This window comes from Uloborus diversus, chromosome 6 (genome assembly GCF_026930045.1).
Source record: "Uloborus diversus isolate 005 chromosome 6, Udiv.v.3.1, whole genome shotgun sequence".
Taxonomy (NCBI): Eukaryota; Metazoa; Arthropoda; class Arachnida; order Araneae; family Uloboridae; genus Uloborus; species Uloborus diversus.
Genome location: NC_072736.1, coordinates 85078800 through 85099017, shown reverse-complemented (window position 1 = coordinate 85099017; position 20218 = coordinate 85078800). Strand labels below are relative to the sequence as shown.

At 31.2% G+C, this 20218-nt stretch overlaps 1 long non-coding RNA gene across 1 annotated transcript in view; it reads right to left on the bottom strand.

Moving 5' to 3' along the window:
* The window catches only part of LOC129225128 (uncharacterized), a 701259-nt gene that overhangs the window by 680872 nt on the left and 169 nt on the right, over nt 1–20218 (bottom strand). The window lies entirely within an intron of this gene.

Genomic DNA, 20218 nt, shown 5'->3' with positions numbered 1-20218 from the left:
AGATTCTTATGACGCAAGAAGCAGCAATTTTTACTGTTCGAAAAGTTTCTAATTTGTATGCAGATGATATTCACTTAATGCATTTTTTTCAGAGATTTGCTAAGCAAAACGTAGTGATTTCAGTTCAGCTAAAAGTTGCAAAAGTCTTCATAACTTTAATGAAATTATTCGCTAACCAAAAAGCGTTGTCCGTTTATCAGTACGAAGAAAATGATGCAGTTTTTAGTATAGTTAGTAATATTTTCTGCGCGATTGCCTCGGTGCTTTCACTTTTTTCCTGCGTGATAGCAATTTGTAAATCTCATTTTTGATGAACATTCTGTCTTTGGAGCTCATAAAGCTCATTCGCTGCTCTTTTAATCTCTTTTTATTTTTTGAATTTTTTTCCCACCAAAAAGTTCTGTAAATAGAGAAAAAAGTAAAAATAGGAGGGTACAAGATCTAGGGATTTTGTTAAAGACCGACGACGCTCAACGAAAACCAAATCATACTGTATCATTAAAGATTCAGGCCATATTCAGCTTTGACTATACGTCAAGAAATCGCAGGACTAATCTGGGAAATTATTTTGCGATCGCAATATTTTTTGACTCCTGCGGTTTTTTACTTATTCCACTCTTCATAAAATTTTTAGTGGGGAAAAGAATTAAAAAATGAAAAATATATCAAACTAACATTGAGTTCCTCATCTACAGAGTAGATGACGTTCTTCGAAATTACTTCCCATGCTGCTGAGGGTAAACCCTGGAACAAACTGCGAGACGTCCCACTGTATCCCGAATTCTCCTTGAGCTGCTGCTGTGGCTGTCATCAGACTTTTAACAGGACACGATTGTCTAAATGCCTATTTGTACCGTTTTCACCTGACGGATTCTCCGATCTGTACTTTATGTAACTCTGGACAAGTCACGGACGCTGCTCATCTGGACTATTGCACCGCACTAACTAATTTTAATTGTGGTTCTGAGAGACATTGGACAGCCCGTGGTTTAATAACCTAATAACCAATTGTCATGGCATTTGAGAAATTTAAAAAAATCTTCGAAATTGGAATTTACAAACTTGCATCAAGCCGGCAAGAAATCATAAGCAGCGGTTGAAATTATATTGCACAGAAAACATTTTTAAATATTTGTTATACTGTGAAATCTCATTACAGCAAGCTTCAAAGCACCACAAATTGTGTCCGCTGTGACGGGAATTTCATTGTAATGGAATTCAAGCAATGCAATGGAAATTAAACCGAAAAAAAAATAATTTCGTTTAAACGGATTCCTCACTGTATTGGTATCCGTTGTAACGGGAAAACACTGTAGAGGGAAATCTCGCCACAACAAACTTCAAGGGACCACAAATTGTGTTCGTTGCGACAGGAATTTCATTGCAATGGAATTCAAGCAATGCAATGAAAATTAAATTGTGACTGAAAATTCATTTCGTTGAAACAGATATTTCGTTGTATTAGTATTCGCTATAACAAAATTTCATAGTGTATTGTTAAAGCTACATCCTTTTCATCATCTTCAGTAACGAGCAAAAGTTTCCAGTAGGCCAAATAATATAAAAATTATTAAATTCCCAATAAATAAAAGTTTGTTTTACGAATTCAGATGCGTAAAATCTATATTGTTTGATTAATAAGTGCTTACTATAAATATTACAAACACATGCAAAAAATGTACTCAAATTCTATAAAAAATTTTAATTTTATTATAAATTTTGAGAACGTTAAAACGCAATAGCGGGGCACCATCTAAAAACTTTATCTCTGCACCTTTTATCAAATAAAGACCATTAAAGGCGGGTAATTATACGGGAGCCACAATGAGCGAGGATTGATTAACGATAAAAGAAAGCGAAAAAAAAAAACGAATTCAAAAGCACCCAAAATTAGTTACGCGACTAATATTGCAATCTATTTATCGTTCAAATGAAATAATCGCAGATTAGGAACAACCGACACTTTCGCAAATGATTAAATATATCGTTTGACATGACATCGATAAAACATTGCATAAATCGATGACAAATGGAATGCAAAATCGATGCTAACACCGATGAAAAAAAAACAGTAAAAGCATACACAGGGGATATGCTGAAAGCAAAAATGTCTTTAATGTCTAGCAAAGTATTCAATAAACTACAATTGAATTTACGATCGTAGAATCATACATCCATAACATAATGTAACCTGATGCTTGGTATATGGCGTAGTTTCAGCGTTTCTATGGCAACAGCTCATTTCCGCTAATAACCGTTGCTAGGTAACGGCGGTGGAAACCATTCCAGAAATGCCAGGTTGAGACGAAGCTAAATAGACGAAAAATGGTTTTAAATTTCTTCCTTTTTTTTTCCCAACTTTTTTTTTTATTTTTTTTATATAATACGCTCCTTAAAAAATATTGAAGGAAGTTCGGGCTAAAATATGTTTTACTCTTCGAATGGAATAAAAGTTCGGAAATGGGTAAAATATTTTTTTGATTTGCTGCATAGTTTACAGACTTTTTCTATTATTTCATGGCGTTTTCTGAAAGTTTCGCTTCAGTGAAAGAGATAAAAACTAGTATAAAAGAAGTAAAGAATGTTTACAGAAAAACTCCAGATGGAATAATACATGCTCTTATTATCTGGGATTTTATACTCTTTTCTCTCCAAAACCTTATAAGAACATTTCAGAAATGTTCTAATTAAAAACTAGTTGTGCGTTTTATTAGATATTAAACGAGTGCAGAGAGGTTGGCTTACCAATCTCTGATGTAGAATCCTTATTCATAGACTTCTTATATGTTATTTATTTAAAAATTCCACAAACCATTCCAAAAAAATTGTAGAAACTAGAAAAATGCAAACGATGTAATTAAATGTTACAAATTTTTTAAGCTGCAACAAAACCATTGATTCATTCTGAATTCGAAAACAAAAGTTTGAAAAAAAACTTGCAAGCGAAATTTGATTTTTTCATTAATTTTAACTTTTGATTATTTATTCCTGTGTATTTCTTTCGCTGTTTCCGAAAATGGTCTTTATGCTCATGCTATCACTTCAGAATGTTTCGGATAAACCAAATTCCAAATTTCGGAAAAAAAGTCGTTGTAACTGGAAAATAAACTTAAAACCTTTTTTTCTTGCAAAATATTTTTCCCGCAAAAAAATAGAATTTTGTACATTTGGAAGTTTTTTGAAAACACTAAAGGCAGGAAGTAAAGAGCCATTCTACCGTAACGTATGGAACAACCCCACTCTGTTATTTCACCAACATTTTGTTATCGATCTTAATATTTTAACAAAAGAGTACTTACAAAAGTAAACACATTTCTTTTAAACATTTGATACTAAGATGCTCCTAACACAGTTATATTTTTATTGAATAATTTTGTTATTTATAATTTAATTCAATTGCATATGTCTGCGGGACATCTAAAGTCAACCTCTTGTTTTTTTTTTTTTTTTTTTTTTTTTTTGTATTAAATTGTTATTATTTCTGCTCAATTAATACAGCAATGACAAACAAATGATAGGTTTTGAAAACTGAGGGGTTTTTTTGTAAATAAAACATATGTCTTTTGCTAAAAAAAAAAAAAAAAAACAGCTTAAACTGTTGGAAAAAAATTATGTTTTAGGCCATTCCACGAAAAAGTAGCCATTTGTTGTGCACGTGTCAAATCATATACGAGGGGGGATCCAAAAGTAACCGGATTTTTGTTCTACAATATTTATATATTAGTTTATTCACAAAATTTCTTTTGTCTCTTTCAAAGTGTTCATCCTTAGATGAAATACACTTGTGAATTCTTTTTTTCACTGTTAGAAGCTCCCCTGGAACTCTTTAGCTTTGACCATGTTCAGTGCCCGTTGCGAAGCAGTTTTTACAGCCTCTACATCATCAAAACGCTTTGATTTCAGAATTTCTCTTATCCTCCGGAATAGAAAAAGATCACAGGGGGCTAGGTCAGCCGAATACGGGGGTCGAGAAACGACTGGCCACCCCTGAGAGGCCAAGTAGCAGTTAATATTGAAGGCTAAGTGTACGGGAGCGTTATCATGGTGAAGGAACCATTCTTCTGATCGCTCGCGCGAGCACCAACTCATTCTTGTTTCTTCCAAAGTTTCGTCAATCATAAAACGATGGCTCTCGTTGACTTTTTGGCTGATTTTTTCAACGTTTCATCATTTCGAGACGTTGAAGGGTGCTCAAAACGAGCATGATCTTCAACACTCATGATACCACGTTTAAAGCGCCCAAACCACTCCAAAAATTGCGTACAGCTCACAACATCGTTCTTGAAAGCTTGTTGGAACATTTGGTAAGCTATTCCGTTGCCGACTTTTCAAGCAGGAAGCAAAATTTCAAGTTTACGCTTTGTTCTTTCAAATCTGCCATAACGAGTTCGCAGGCGGAAAGCAACAACACCTGAGAAAACCAACACTACGATCAGACATTATCAACTAAACTGACACCACTTGCACAGCTGGTTTGTGAAGGTATCTACTTGAGCCATCTAGCTGGAGAGCACTCTACTACATCATGGATTGACATCGCACCATTAGTCCGGTTTCTTTTGGGTCCCCCCTCGTATTTCATTAAATAATAATAATTCAAAATAGTAATGGCGAATTTTTTGCTTAAGAAACTACAAACACCACAAATTACAAGTATCACAGTTTGTTGGCACTCTCTGCTTCAAAGAGATGAGATTTACCTTCAGTTAGGTTATTCACTAATCTAGACTGATGGGTTCTAATAACAACGAAACTGCAGTCTCTGGATCTGATAACCCGGCTGTCTGGTGTATTGTATGTGGTTCTGCTTTAGTCCTGGTTTAGGGGCGATAACTTACTGCTAAACACCTACCTTGTTTCTTACCTGTGTTTCCCCCCCCCCCCCCCCCATAGTCAAGTTACATTTATCTAATCTTTTTATTTTTAACATTTTCGTTACCAAATGGTTTATTAAAAAAAAATCGCAACACTAAAACAGATGTAATTTGGATGTTTGCATTATTTTGTTTTTAAATGAAAGACATTTTTTACTTATTGTTTCTAATGGTACTTGAGCATTTTTCATTTAAACGCACTTTTTTATATGTGTATAATTTAGTTTATTTACTTTAAAAGTAAAATACTTTTATTGTTCTTTTAATTTTTTTTCAACGTTATAAGAATAATTGTTAGAAATTAGCAAACACGAACCTGCATATGTGAACTAAAGCCTTTGCAAAATCGATGCTTGAAGACCTTGAATCTTTGAACATAATGCATCATCGATATTTTAAAATATCCGATGTTTCTTTTTAATCTATATTGCATTCCAATTATTTTTTATAGTAAATCATATTAAAATAATAATTTTAAAAGTATCTCTTTCAACTACCTTTTAGGGGAAGTTATATTAATGTAATGCTCCTAATACTTCTTATTTGCTACTTTAAAAAAAAGTTAAATTTATTTTCTTACAAACTCTAAATTTTCGATTTAAATAACGATTTTTAAAAATTATTTGAAAAATGTATGACGTAATAACACACGATAGATGAAAACATTTATCTTTGTTTTTCTACATTCTGAACTGTCATTCCATCCACACGTTTTTTCTTTCGCCACGCTCTTATTCTTTCTGCTCCTGACTTAGGCATATTCACAACAAAATTGCATATTTCAATGAAGAAAAAAATTATAAACAACGAGAAGACTAAACAATACTCGAAATTCACTTTTTATTTGTTGTCAAAAACAATGAAAAATAATACTACTAATTATGTAGTTAATTTTGATAATAAAAGTTAACAAGCTTTTTCAAAGCTGAACTTAAGCAATATGGATTACACTTTTAAACAGCTTTGAATGAAAGAAATGTTTTAAAACCTGCATTATTTGAAAAGTTTAAAATGGACAAAATCCTCAAATGTATACGTATTTAGGTTTAGCATTAAAATTAATTTTTGAGATTTATTAACAAAACTAACCTTACGATTACTTTTTTTTTTCATTGTTTTTGACAACAACTAAAACCCATTACGTCTTTTCCGTCACACAAAAAGGTTGAGGATCAGTTTTTTAAAAGCCTTCGCATAAAAAATTACACTTCAAAACTCATTCCAGTGGGTGGATTTTTTTTTTTTTTTTTTTGAAGCAACGCCATTATGATTAGGACTTTCTTTATTACTGATATATGCGAATCTACCAGTATTAAAGAAACTAAATTCAAAGTCTTCTTACTACAAGTGGTCCGCTAAAACTTACATTTTTTAAGAAAAATACGATAGTACTGATAGATGCATATCAATATATGATTTATATTGATGTAAATCTATCAGTATTAAAGAAAGTAAATTCTAAATCTTCTCACTACAAAAAACTTAATTCTTGACGGTCAATAGATTTAAAAAAAATATATGATATTATTGCTAGATTTACATCGATATATGATTTATATTGATGTAAATCTATCAGTATTATAGAAAGTACATTCTTACAACAAGTTTTCTTACTACAAGTAGCTCGCATAATTTTTCCATTATTGATAATATTAGATTTAAAAAGAAATGCAGGCTAAAAGAGCTGTAATTCTTTGTGACTCCAATCTTTTATAAGTCTAATCACGCCGTTTAACTCCTTGAAAACTTAAAGGGGAAGTTTATCTTCTAAAAATGTATGACATTTGAACTGAATCTTTTTAATGATGCCTTTTGATCCCGCAAAGAGGCAAAAAGAGCAGTTCTTCCTCCACTTCAACATGCAAATCCTTTAACATGCAAAAGAAATTGAAAACTTACGAATAAATTGGAAATCTGATAGAAAGTACTCGCAAATAAAACCTCCATTTGTAATTTCGTGTATTTGAGCTTTCATATTAACTAACTTCATTTTATGTTAAGAATTTAACATGCAATTTCCAGCACAAAAAAAAAGACGTAAAAGTTTTTAGTTGGTTAAGAGCACTTACGAAAAAAGAAAGAAAATTTTTTGAATAAATAAATAAATAATAAATAACATGTAATGTAGGTTTGAAGATGTAGGGAAGTATAAACGTACGTATATTTCATTAACAAAAAAAAATATGCATTTAAGTTAAAATATTTTACAAGCATTTTTTACAAATTTTTTTTTATTAAATATTCAATTACTTATAATGTATTTGTTGACACAATAATTATTTCCAAATATTCAACTATTCTCATTCTTTTGACACCCTACGCTTTTGAGTATGTAGTTCCGTTTCTTGACAGCAACGTTTAACAATTTTAGATTCGTACGAACATAAGACCATTATCTACTGTTAATAATGTCATACATAAGATATATAAACATGTATTATTTATAAATATTTAGTTATTTATCAAACATTAATTAATAAAAGCCAGTTGCGTCGCCCGGCGTTGTGCGGGCTACCTCAAAAATGAAAGAGAAGTCAAGTTGAGGTTTTTGTAATACTCTGACATCAGTTTCTAACGCATTAAGGATTAAATAAATGGATGAAATTAGTGATTGCAATACTTGTATATCGAATATCGGTATTTGGAGCTATTTTGCAATTTTCTAATACCGGTACTTGATGGGGTAGAATACTGGTGTTTTCGGTATTAGCTAAAAATTATTAATAGTTTTTAATTGAAGAATTTTCAATTTAACTAAATATTTATCTATTGTTATTTTAAATATAAATTTCTTTTTCGATGAGACAATTTAAAAATCAATCTATTGAAGTAAAAATTTGGCTTCAAAAACACTAATTTATAGAATATTCATTGGAATAAAAATAGCGGAGAGATTACAAAATGATATTTTCATTACCAGATGGTGGGATGAATGGCACTTTCATGAGTGTATGTGAACCACGTTTTTATTTTCTTCTTTTCCTTGACTTGTCCTCAAGTGAAAACTAATCTTAAGTGTAGTTACAAATATGCTAGTGCTATGAGCAATTTATTCTAATCATAAATTGCTGTAATTCTTTATGATATTTACTTCAAATATTTGTCTCAACTGTACCGAATTTTGAAAAAAAAAAGTTTTTTTTGTTAGTATAACAAACAGTAATTTGCTGTCACCGATAATAGCGTTCTGTTCTGTCTCGCTATTCAGCTTTACACCAAGCGATATAATATTTATAATACCTTGAACGTTTGAAAAGTGGTAAGGCATAATCAGTTGGGACATATTTTCAGTTAATACTGGAAAAGAATTGTCGCTCGAAGATCAATTGTATTTCATTATGTTACTTAACAATGATAAAAAAATACCCACACTACAAAAGAAACCCCCATTCGCAACTCCAATAAACTATAGGGGGCGCTGCAGTCACTGTCTAATGGCGGATGAAAAAGGTAAATCAAACGCAAGCCGTAACTTATAACTTGCTTTGACGCTTAGTGAATGACGGTAATTTTTCATCGTGTTTGTGGAAAACTGTCTTTTCTATTTTTCTGAAATTACATTACACCACAAACTGCCTGAAGCCTGTAATTTACCCCAAAGAAAACACGTGGAATGGAATGTTTTACCTTTTTCTTTAGTATTAATCACCGCAAGGTAGCGTATTCGAGCTCTGGAGTTGCGAATTGCTTGGTTGATTAAGTGTAAATTAAAGTATCAAGTGTTAATAAATACTAATAATTGCATTCCTTTAATATCAAGTCATCAGCTTCCAACTAAGCTTCAATTAAAATCATTAAAAGCACTTTTTTTTTCCTTCTGGAACTTTTGTTCCATTTAAAGAAATCCAAGCAATCCAAATTAAACATGCTCTTTTAATATACAAAATGCATTTCAAAAGTTAAAAAAAGTAGGGAAAAAAAGAGTTATTATATTTGAAAACTCACCCAAGTAAAAGAAAAAAGTCCATCAAAATAAACAAGATTAGTCCGACATCCTAAACTAACCAAGATATAAGGTTGGTCATGGTCAACTTACACTACAGTAATTAATCGTAACTAACGAAATAACTTTCATATGCTGAAAATAGTTACGACGTTAGCTATAAAAATTAAAAAAGGCAAACGATAAAATAAAGGTTAAGCTCGAATACAGCAAAAAGTTAATAGCCCGATTGGTTATTTTGATGACATCAGTCCTACTGAAACAATTATCAAAATGCTATTTATTAACACTTTTGTAAAATGGCAACAGAACAAAATAAAAGTCATTGCTTAGAATACAAGAGAAACGAAGCTATTTTTAGTCTACTTTCCCAGTAAAAGTCAGAAAAAGAAGAAAAAAGCATGAAAGAAGGCTTAATGCATCTTTAAAATGTCGCGAAAAACAAAAAAAAAAAATCAAAAATAAATAAAATAACTAAATAAGTATCGAAAAATTAAAAATTGGAAAGTAGGGTATTGAGATGGGGAAATATGCCTGTCGGTCTGTCTGTCGGTCCGTCGGTCTGTCGGTCTGTCTGTCTGTCTGTCCCCCCCCCCCCCCCAATAACTTTTGAATGAATAGTCCGATTCGAACAAAAAATTTTTTGTTCGAAAGATCTCGGCGAGGACACCTCAGTCCCATATTTCACTTTTTGATTTGAACTATTTTTTGTTCAATTTTGAACAGTTCAAAAAAACTTAACATTAGCGCCTACGGGGAAACTGAAAGTCAATGTAGATTCCGTACTTGAAGGCGGATTTATTTCAAACAAATTTTGTTGGAAATAGCTATTGACGCCAAACTACAGATTCCGACTCTGAGAATTTAGAGGCACCTGACTCTGACTCCGACTCCTGTGCCCGACAATTAATCGGACGCCGACTCCCCGACTTTGACTCTGACTTCGTAGCTTTGGCAAAAATTTATACACGGAGGACAAATGACTGACTCCGATTCTTGGATATTCGTCTCCGCTCCTTTATCCCGAAATAAGATTGACTCCGACTCCGACTCCGCAGCTACGGTTTTCACTGAGAAATAATTATTGTTGATATGATTTGCTTTTACTTTCACGCTAAAGTTTTAATTTAGGTATTCACTTTTCGGCGAATTCGGAACTCCAGCGCTCGAATACGCTACCTTGCGGTGATTTACAAAACTGCCGATGAAACTAAAACATTGCCACGTTGCGTTCCACGTGTGTCTGTTGACGTAAACACAGGCAGTTTTTTCTGAGTATTTATTAATGCAATCGATGAGTCTTAGTTTGCTTTCAGCTACAGAAATTAATTCGTCCCTTAGTAGTATTCTCGAGCTTCTCAAAATAATGTTAGTTTTCCTTATTTCCTTCTAAAATATGAGTTGATTGAAAATGGTGAAAGCGAAAACTGGATTAACAAACTTGGATAACGTTATACAAGGTAAAAAATTTTATTGTTTTGTATGAATTTGTAAGAATATGAGGTTTTTTTAATCTTAAATTAATTAAACTAACCATATTTTACAGCAGCATTTAGTTGGAATGGACGGTATGCAAAATATTTTCTTGAATATATTATCGTAGAACAAAATGAAAAATGTTTCACCGAGAAAGAATTTACTTTATTCCTTTTATTCTCAGCTGAAAGGTTTCGCCAAATTTGTTTAGGGTTATAGTTTTAGTATTGTGCGAGCAAAGTAGCCTTGGTGAGATTTCGCGTTTTTAGTTAAACCATTTTTAATTTTTATCATGAGTGAAATAAAATGATAGTAAGATTACAGAATTCGATAAGTAAAAAGAAATAATGGTCAATCAACTGAAAAGAAAACTACCACCATATATCCGTAAGAATTTTGTAGATGATTTGTATAACTTGACATAATTAAATCGTAACTCAGAAATTAGAAAAATCGAAACAGAAAAATTTTAAATTAACCGATTCGGGAATTCGAGAGAAATAACTCAGGAACAAATGCAAAACAATAAGCGCTAGCCAAGCAAGGCAAAGAAGTATCATCTTCTTTCGATAATAATTTGTAATGTCATATTGAATTTTCTAGCATTAATTGTTGTTCTTGTCAGGCCACAATTATTATTTAGTTTTATCAAGAATTGATAAATATCGAATTCAACATCGTGGAAATAGCTGCTTTGAACTACGAACTACGTAGTTTGCATTAATCTTTGACGTTTAGTAATGCTTCTTGAATTCTCATTTCTTTCTACGTGTTCCAGAATATCCACAAGACTTTGAAAATTAATTTAAAAAGAATAAAGCGAAAAAATCATACGTACGAACAAAAATCACAACACTTTTTGCATTTTCTTCGTTTACCACATGCGTTTGTTTTAGTTTTTAAGTCGGCCATTAGACAATGACTGCAGTGCCCCCTATAGTTCATTGGAGTTGGGAATAAACTCAAAGTCATTTATGTTTCTACATAACGATATGCGCAGACGACTTTTTTTTTTTTTTTGACAATGAAAAGTATTTTCTTAAGTTGACATTTTATTGTTTTTATTTATTTTGGTAAGTGCATTAATTCATTTAAAAAATTATTTTTGGCAACAGGGAAAAAAGTAACGATTTTTTTTTATATGATGTATTTATTTTAATGAGCTTATTAATTTTAATTATTATTTTTTCGTTTTGAAAGCAGTTAAAGAATTTTTTTATGGGAAAAAAGTGCATTAGCTGCTTTGTTTAAAAGGTGCTGCTTTTTTTTTAAATTTTTTTAGATGTGTGAGGAATACTTTATTCCTAGAAATTAGCAAAAGTATGTTTGAAACAATTTGCTATTTTAGCTATTTTTGAGAATATTGATCAGGTACTAGAAATTAGTATGGGTATACGGGTAAGTAGGCTCGTATAGGTTAGACGGAACTTCTTGTTTAAAATAAAATTCTGAACAAAACAAATTGCTTCAAAAAGTAGCTTTATGATCTATGTAACACAACTAGTTGTACTTGCACGGCTTTGCCCGTTGTAGAAAATTAAAAGATCATTTGGTTCACCTGTATATTTACAAATAATGGATGATGATTTTCTCGCCAATTTGCTAGGTTCATTTGCTTGCACATGTTACGGTTCCACGTTATGATAATTTGGTAATTCAGTAATTTAACCGTAAACGTTGTATTAATTTGCTCGGTAAAATTTTCTTAAAACTGGAATAGAAAAATAACAAAGTCGAATTTTCAAAAAATCGCTTCGAGGTGCATACCTCCTTGCTACAAACTAACTTTGTGCCAAATTTCATGAAAATCAGCGAAAGTTCTAGGCGCTATGTGCGTCACAGAGATCCAGACATCCAGACAGACAGAGATCCAGACAGACTCTCAGCTTTATCTTTATCTTTATCTTAATCTTTACTAATAATAAAGCTGAATATCTGTCAGGATCTCTGTTTATCTGTCTGAATGTCTGTGACGCACATAGCGCCTAAAACGTCGGCCGATTTTCATGAAATTTGGCACGAAGTTAGTTTGCAGCATGGAAGTGTGCACCTCGAAGCCATTTTTCGAAAATTCGATTTTGTTCTTTTTCTATTCTAATTTTAAGAACATTTTACACAGCAAATTATCATAGCGTGGAATACAAAATTACGGAATTATCATAACGTGGAACCGTTACATGGGCGAGCAAATGAACATAGCCAATTGGCGAGAAATTCATCATCCATTATTTGTAAATGTACAGGCGAACCAAATGACTTTTTAATTTTCTACTACGGGCAAAGCCGTGCGGGTACCACTAGTAATTAGTAAAGATAAAAGGGAAATGAAGCAAATCTAAAATAAAATTCTAAACGAAAAAGTTGTTTTAAGATTTGGATAGCAGCCAAAAAACTCCGTTTTTAAAACAATTATTAGAATTTTATTTGCTAACCCATATGCAAAATGGCAACAGGAAAAAATTATAATTCTGAGAACGTGATGTTAGTTGACGTTTTATTAAATGTCTCCTCTAATTGAGGTCGTACTTGTTTTCTTCAGAAAATTTCTAATCGGACAGTACCTAGTTCAACTCTTGACTTGCAGCGATTCTAGGGACACCAAGCTTCAGACGGACAGACACACGCGACCAGATTTTAATTGCATAGATATTTATAAATATTATTTACGTGTGTGTGTGTGTGCTGCGTGCACGTTCTTTTTGTTTCTTGTTTTGTTTTCTTTAACAACATTTAACTACTTTAGGTTCACACGATCATGCCCACAAGTAACACTTGTTTATATCACGACGTTTGAAGAGCGAAAAAAAAAAAAAACGAGTTCAGTCATTTCAAAAACCTTGTTTCTTCATTAAAATTTCCTCATAGCGATAATAAAAAAATTTTTTAATAAAAATTTCTATTCTAATTTCTTCTTCGGACACTATCTAACCGCGATAAAAGAAACCAATTTCTTTCCCTCAAAGTTCAAAATACGCTCACTCTTCGAAAAAACCGCATTTGTCCTTGCAGGATTTTTAGGAGGCTACCATACATAAAAGTGCCCTTATCGCCCATAAAGCGAGGGCGTTTGAATTGAATTGCGTGCACAGTGAAACCGCGCTAATGATCACATCGCAGCAAGTACATCGTCACACGCAAAGCCTTTCTCCTGGAAACGTGTCATTATTTTATTTTCCTCCTTTTTTTTCTAGCTGGCTTTTTGTGCGTGCGAGTGCTCTCTAAGGAGCAGGAGCGAAATGAGTATCAGCCAGTGGCATTAACTCCTTTTTTCATCTTCGGTTTTAGTGAATAAACCACTTTATTGCTCGGCAATATGAATTATAGGAAGATAGCGTTTAATTTTGTTTGAAACGGTCGCCGTTTGGGTTCTTTTGTTGTAATGAATTTTGTGTCACGAAACAATGACGTGAAGCAGTTTTTTGTTATGGATCATCGAAAGAAATAATTGATGATGCTTTATTATAAGTAGAGTATTTTATTATTTATTGATCTAAATTTGTACTTATGTTTAGCAAATGCTTTCATTTTTAAAACACGTGTTTTCATAAGGATGTATAAACTAAAAACCCACACTACTTAATTTTTATACTAATAGTTGATGTAATTAATGCCTCTAAACTAAGATGGCTTGGGATTAGTTACAGGTATGGGAATAAAACCTGAGAAAATTACATTTCAAAGACCAGAGGGAAAGAGAGAGAGAGAGAGAGGCAGGTGACGTATAAGATTATTGGGCAATGTAGAAAAATGACTAAAAAATGGTGGTGTAAATAAATGGAGAAATTTGGCGTCAAATAAACCAACATTAGGTAAACTGACTGAGACGGCCAGACCATGATTTGACTAGAAATTCAGCAGGAGAATTTTGAAACAAAATGGAAAAAATAATCTTAATTATTAAGATATGTATATATTACTTTTCATCGAAATTTTGTCTTAATAGTACTTTTAGAAGCAATTGAAATATTTATTGTAGAAATAATTGGGCGTAAGACAGTTGAAAGGACGCTATGGTTTTAAAAAGTTAACTTTTTGTGGTATGTCTTATATAAACTAAATACAATGACAAAACTTTCGTTTAAAGAATCACTTGGCGTTCTGTTTTCAGTTGCATTAAATATGGGGGAATAAGTCATAGAAATCTATACTCATTAGCTTATAAAAGTCTATGTTCATTTTTTTACTTAAAAATAACTTTTTATATTATTCTGAAAATTCAAAGTTTTTTTACAAGATTTTTAATGTGAATAAAAAAACATATAATGGGGTTGTTTCCTTCAGTCAAATGTAGTAAAGTAGTATTTTTGTCACCGAAATTGATAGAATAAGTAAAAAAATAATAATAATAATAACATGGACTCAGAAAACACTTTCATTTTTCCCAACAGTTATTTTTTAATTAATTATTTTAATATCCGATTCTTCAAAAAAGGCGTGGTCTTCATGACGTCACAAATGATGCACTATGGCGCACCTTCTACCGCATTTCCACGTTATGATAATCAAGAAGCGAATTACAATTGCAATCTACGATTGCTATCAACCATATCGTTGCCAATACACATGAGTAAAGATGCGAAGTAAATATTTTGGTCCGTGAATGGCAACACTGAATGGCATTTCATCATTTGTGATGTCATCGACAGAAGCGTTAAACTATAAAAAAGCACCGATTTAAGTAATTTTTTTAAAAATATTAAGCTTAAAGAAATTATTTTTAAAAAACGATCAGATTCTATGTTTTTAAGGATGCTCTTTCAGAAAAAAATACTTTTAAAATTTTGGAAACGACCCCATTTTCAATCAATATTCTTCTGTTATGGAAGGGAGTGCTGGGGCATTTTTATTGCTATTTTATCTGTCAAATATTATAAAAATATTAGTAATTAATCAAATATTAATTTGAAAACACTAATATTTGCCAAATTACCATTATATTTTTAACATGTTAAAATATCTTTAGTTCTTGTTTTGAAATTTATATTTCTGCAGCAGTAGAGAATCAATATGATTGGTAAAATTGTCCCATATCTTCCACAAGTTTTACCTCGCTGGAAATATCCAAACGGAAGATATATTGCTGTTATCTCACTATTCTCCCTGTCTCACTTTATCCACTTCTCCCCTACATTAGGAATTAATTTTCTCCTGAAAATCAAGCTTTTCATTTAAATAATCCTATTGACTATATTATTTAAAGAATCATCAATGGCTATTACCGACAATAACATATGCAAAAAGAAAATAAAAAATACTTCAATACGAGTAACTGTTTTCTTTGAGAAGTGAAAACTTTTGCAAAGAAAGTATATTTAGAGAACGTTATTGGAAGGGAAATTGAAAGAAACATAGCTGGGTTTTTCCATGTGACAGAAAGGGGCATTTTGAGTAGTTTTGTCACAAGGTTTTGTTTCATAAATACAAATAATGCAAGCTAGAAATTTTATTTTTGATAGCAAAAGTAAAGACTTGTAAAAAAAACTTTGTAGAACATCAAAAGTCAGTCAGTTTGAAGAAAATAATTGAACGACATGCAATTATAAATGCCCGTGACAGAACGGGCATTTTATTGCGTATTCATCAATGGGGTTGTTTCCCTCAGTCAAAAGTAGTACTTTTAGTCATTGAAATTGATAGAATAAGCAAAAAAAAAAATAACATGGACCCAGAAAATTCTTTTATTTTCCCAACAGTTATTTCTTAATACATTTTTTTAAATGTCCGATTTTTCAAACAAGGCGTAGTCTTGATGACGTCACAAATGATGCTCTTTGACGCATCTTTGTACCGCGTTTCCACGTTATGATAATCAAGAGGCGAATTAAAATTGCGCTCTACGCTTGCTATCAACCATATCGTTGCCAATACACGTGAGTAAAGGTGCGAATTAAATATTTTGCTCTGTGAATGGCAACACAGAATGGCATTTCATCATTCGTGATGTCATCAGCAAGAAATGTAAACAATGAAAGCGCAACGATTTAAGTAATTTTTTTTAATATTAAACTTAAACAAATTATTTAAAAAATGGTTAGATCCTATGTTTTTAAGCATGTTCTTTCAGAGAAAATACTTTAAAGATATTGAAAACGACCCTAATATTTTATTTAAAAACAATAAGTTTAATGTTCTACGGAATTCTTATGACAAAACCTTACTGTTGCTATCAAAAATGAAATTTCTAGCTTGTTTTATTTGCATTTATAAATTAAAATACATTGAAAAATGTCCCGTTCCACCACATGGAATGGGCCAGCTACAATTTTGGGCGGTTAATTTGAACTTAAATTTGTTACGTCTGCATTAAAAATTAACTTTCGCGTAAACATCAAGCTTTTCATTTAACCATCCTATTGACATTGTTATATTTAATGTCATTGGTTAATAGTGGCAATAACAAGTTTAAAAAGGAAAAAACTTGTAATTTCTGAAAAATTACTTCTTTTGCAAGGAAAGTGCATTTACAGAACTGTATTGGAGGGGAAATTAAATAAAACCGTTACATTTTTGGGCTATTAAATTTGAGAACGTAACTTAATTACTTTCTGATTAATTTATAACGAATAATGATATTATGATTAATGATTAATTTTCTCATGATCATCAGTTACGTTTTTATTTTAATCATCCTACTGACATTGTTATTTAAAAAAATCATTATTGGTTATTAACGGCACTAACATGTATTAAAAAAAATTTAAAAAATGTATGCAATAACTGTGTTGTCTAAGATATTTATACTTTTGTGAAGAATTATACATTTACAATGCGTTATTGAAAGGGAAATCAAATGACTTTGCTACATGTTTAGGCTGCTGACTGTGACAGTACCACTTATGTGTGCTAGGTGTGAATTAAAAATTGATTCTCCCACTAACATCAAGTTTTTTTATTTTAGTCATCCTATTGACATTGTTATTTCAAATACTATTATGAGTTGCTACTAGCAGCAACATGTTTAAAAAAAGAAAAAGTTGCAGTCCCTGATTTTTCACACACATTGGTCCTATTGTAAAAGAAACACATTAACAGACCAAATTGGAGGGTAAATTCAAATAAAACCGCTACATTTGCAGGTTGTTAAATTTGAGAGTACAATTTAATTATGTCAGGAGCGCAGTAAAAATTAATGGGGTTGTTTCCTTCAATCAAAAGTAGTACTTCTAGTCACTGAAATTGATAGAATAAGCAAAAAAAAAAATATAATAATAATACCATGGAACCAGAAAATTCTTTCATTTTCCCAACAGTTATTTTTAATTATTTTTTCAAAACGTCCGATTTTGCAAACAAGACGTGGTCTTGATGACGTCACAAATGATGCACTATGGCGCACCTTCTACCGCATTTCCACGTTATGATAATCAAGAAGCAAATTAAAATCGCTCTACGCTTGCTATCAACCATATCGTTGCCAATGCACGTGAGTAAAGATGCGAATTAAATATTTTGCTCTGTGAATGGCAACACAGAATGGCATTTCATCATTTGTGATGTCATCGGCAAGAAATGTAAACATTGAAAGCGCAACGATTTAAGTAATATTTTTTTAAATATTAAACTTAAAGCATTTATTTAAAAAATGGTTAGATCCTATGTTTTTCAGCATGTTCTTTCAGAAAAAAACACTTTTAAAATTTTGGAAACGACAACATTGTCTTACTAACATCTCTATCTTGAATTTCATCATTGTATCTTTTCTCTGAAAGGTTTGCTCTTTTGTAAGGAAATGACATTTCAGAGTGCAACTTAACAGTGTTAAGCGCACACTAAAAATCAATTTTCTCATTAACATCAAGCATTTTATTTTAATTATCCTTTTTGTATTGTTATTTAAAAAATCATCATTGGTAATTAACCGCAACAGCATGTATAAAAAGAAAATAAATAAAATGCTGCAAGAAATGTTTTCTCTAAAAATTAAATACTTTTGCAAAGATAATACATTTTCAGAACGTTATTGGAAGAGAATTCGAATGAAACCGCAGCATTTTTAGGATGTTAGATGTAACAGTACATTTTAATCGTGTTACGTGTGCATTAAAAATTAATTTTCTCAAAAACATCAAGATTTTCATTTTAATCATCCCATTGACACTGTTATTTGAGCTATCATTATTGGTTAATTCTGGCAATAACACGTTTAAAATTGAAAAGAAAAAAAAAATGTTTTTTGTAAGGAAAGTACATTTACAGAAAAATAAAACTGAAGAGAAATTAAGTAAAACCGCTGCACTTTTCAGCTGTTGAGATTAAGAGTGCAACTTAATTGTGCTATATGTGCATTGAAAATTAAATTTATCATGAACATCTATCTCTTGAATTTAGTCATTCGACTGACATCATTATTTTAAATATAATTTTTAATTAATAGTGACAATAACATGTCCAAAAGGAAAAAAAAGTATTGTAATAACTGTTTTCTCTTACAAGTTAGTTCCTTTGTAAGGAAAGTACATTTACAGAACGTTATTGGAGGGGAAATTAACGAAAACCGTTACATTTTTAGGCTGTTACATTTGAGAGTGCAACTTAATTGTGTTATGAGTACACTAAAAGTTAATATTCTTATTTACTTCAAGCAGTGTATTATAATCAGGCTGTTGACATTGTTGTTTAAAAAATTGTTATTGGTTATAAACCACAATAGGAGGTACAAAAAGAAAATTATAAAATTCTGCAATAACTGGTTTTTCTGAAAACTTAATACTTTTTCAAACAAAGTGCATTTTCAAAACATTATTGGAAATGAAACTGAATGAAACCGCTACATGTTTAAGCTGTTAGATGGAACAGTACGTCTTAATTGTGCTATGTGTGCACAAAAAATTGATTTTCTCAAAACATCAACCTTTTCCTTTTAGCCATCCTATAAACATTGTTGTTTAAAATATCTTTATTGGTTAATAGCGGTAATAACACGTTTAAAATGACTAAAAAAGCGCAATACCTGTTTTTTCAAACACATTACGTCTTTTGTAAGGAAAGTGCATTTACAGAAATATATTTGAATATAAATTAAATAAAATCGCCACTTTTTTCGGTTGTAAACTTTGAGGGTGCAGCTTAATTCTGTGATTAAAATTTATTTTCTAACGTACATCTACCTTTTCATATTGATCATACAATTGACATTGTTATTTTAAATATTACTATTGGTTACTAATGGCAGTAACACGTTTAAAAAGAAGCAGAAATGCTGCCAGAACTTCCAGCTCTTGTAACACAAATTCAGTCCCATGTCGTATAGAAAAATTAATGCAATTCAGTCATATATATGCAGAAGTGGCGAATTTGTAATGCTATAATAGTTACATACAAAAGAGGTTATTACACAAAATGCAACTTTATACAAATATACAGAAAAATATATGCAAAATGTAACTTCATACAAATATATAAACAAATAAATATATCTGTCTGTTAAGATTGTTTCTTTTTGCTTACCTAAATCTCATCGGATGCTTTTATTTAAACCAAAGAACAATATTTTAAGCATATCTTCGAGATATGATTGAATTTTCCTACATTTCCAAAGCAAAACATAAAATTTTAGCAATGTTATGTAACTGCGCTACATAATGTTGCTGAGTTTTAAGAGCACTGACTTGTTTTATGAAATTATCTTATTCGTAATCAATACACGCTTCGAGATTTTTTACTCCATTTTAATAACAATTACCACGAAAACAGCTAATTGTTTTTGATAATTCGTTCAGATATTCCCCTAATGAAAATGAAATACACTCTAAATAGTAGTTGTATAAAAAAGTAAATTTTCTATTTTTGAAACAAAAGTAAAATTTTAATTTTAAAACCTGCCTTTTTATGTAAGAATAATATAGAAGGAAACGGGAATGATCTTGCCCGAAAAATATTTTTAGCAAAAATTTGCATTCACATCCCTGCACACAGTAAGAGAAAG